A 1,931-nucleotide genomic window follows, 5' to 3' on the forward strand; every position below is an offset into this window, starting at 1 on the left:
CAGCTTAAGGCTCTCCATTGCCCAAAGATAAAAATCTAAGTAGTCCTTGCAATATTTTAATGCTTATCAGGAGCTAGAAAGGTCTTGATGTAGAGTGCTGCATCTGCTGTGCAATCACAATAATAATGTCTGTTGTTAAAATAAAAGTTGTTCCTTCCTGCCTATGTGCCTTTTATTTTTCATCCTGGAAGCATGCAATTCCAAACTAGAGATAGGCGATATACATGCAAAATGCCAAGCTGTGCTTGGTGAAGTCCCTTTGTTTCTCCTCTTTTTTACCAGTGTCTTTATTATTTCCTGAGCACTTTTGAAGTGCAGCATTGACTCTTTTTTCCAGCCTTTGGACGACTTGGTCATTCTCCTAGAAGAATGAGTTTCTGAAATACGGGGAACAGATGAGACATGGTGTGATGGTTCATCCCGTATTGGGGCTCTGGCAAGGGTAGTAGGGGGAAATAACTCAAATCAATGCCATCACACCTGCCAGATTTCCGGGAAACTGATATGCCAAATATTTGACAGAATGGTGATGAATGAACAATGAGAATGTTTAGAAAACATTAAAAAACTGCTTTATTCTGAGATCTGCTCAGCACACAGACAAAACAAAACATGACAGGCTAGAGCCACGGTTTAGAAAATAGATAGTCACGTAGCTACTGTTCAGGCAAATAGCAGCACAATGGATAAAGTAACAGGTAAATTCCTTTTTAGGAACCTACGAGATTCTGGGCCTGGCCTGGGCTGTACTTCTGGTCCAGTGTGATGCTGAGCTGTGGTTCTTGGCTGGTCAGGAGAATGACGAAGAGGCAAGAATCGCTTCCTGGGGATGGATCCAGTTGAATGCTCTTTGAAACTAACTTTGTGGGAACCGGCCAGAATAAACCCTGAATTCCCTCCTTGCAACAAACAAACTTCTCAGGTTACACTAGAATGGAAATGGACTTCTAGACTGGGAACCAGGACCAGAGACAGGTATGCTTAAGGACTTGGAATCAAATCCCAGGTCTCCCCAAGAACCAAACCAGCCTCTAAGACTGGGAGGTAAAGGAGCTGGGGATGAAGAGTATCCTTCCACCTAGGCCAAAGCAGGGAAAAATCTCTAATCAAGAATCCTGCCTACAAATATCTATAAAAATGTACTTTCCTATGCTATGTCGCTATTAAGTCCCAGAATGACTACATATTTGTCAGCTGAATTCACTTCCTTTGCCCTTCATGGCGAGCATGTGGAAGGGAACAGATAAGAGGGGCTGACACACCTTGCACCTGAAATCTAACATTCTTTCTGCTCTGTGGACCTCATTAATATGGAGAAGACCATGGTGTCAGAAGGAGGATATGATCTGAAGGGGAGGAAAATATGGAGCTGCCCTTTTTGCCTTAAAGATTCAAAGTGTGTATAAATAATTCAAAATGTAGGTTAACTTGTTCATAAAGTTAACTTTTGCTAGAAATTCAGCATGCCAGTATAAATGAAAAAAAACTTTTTCTCAAAGAGAAATTGGAAAACATGGAAAACAGAGTTCTATATTCAGATTTATTTTTAGGAAAGAACTGTTATATCTTTACAGGTAGTTTTTATTATAAAAATAATTCATGTTTCTTATGTATATAAAAATTTGAAACATTACAGAAGAATATAAAGTAGAACCTGTAATACTCTCTTCTCCCTCCTCTGCCCACTTCCTCTGCACCCAATTCTCTAAGCTAAGAACAGCTAACAATCTGATGTACAGCATTGTGCAAATGTCTCTATGAATTTACAAATATACATCCCATACCAGATCAAATTACAGTTATGTAGATATTGTACACTTGAAAATCACTAAGAGAGTAGACTTTACTTACCACCAAAAAAAAAAAAATGATATGCTCTCACCACAAAAAAATTATATGTGAGGTAATGTATATGTTAATTAGCTTGATTT

The sequence above is a fragment of the Propithecus coquereli genome, unplaced genomic scaffold (assembly GCF_000956105.1).
Source record: "Propithecus coquereli isolate 6110/MARCELLA unplaced genomic scaffold, Pcoq_1.0 Scaffold65, whole genome shotgun sequence".
Classification (NCBI taxonomy): domain Eukaryota; kingdom Metazoa; phylum Chordata; class Mammalia; order Primates; family Indriidae; genus Propithecus; species Propithecus coquereli.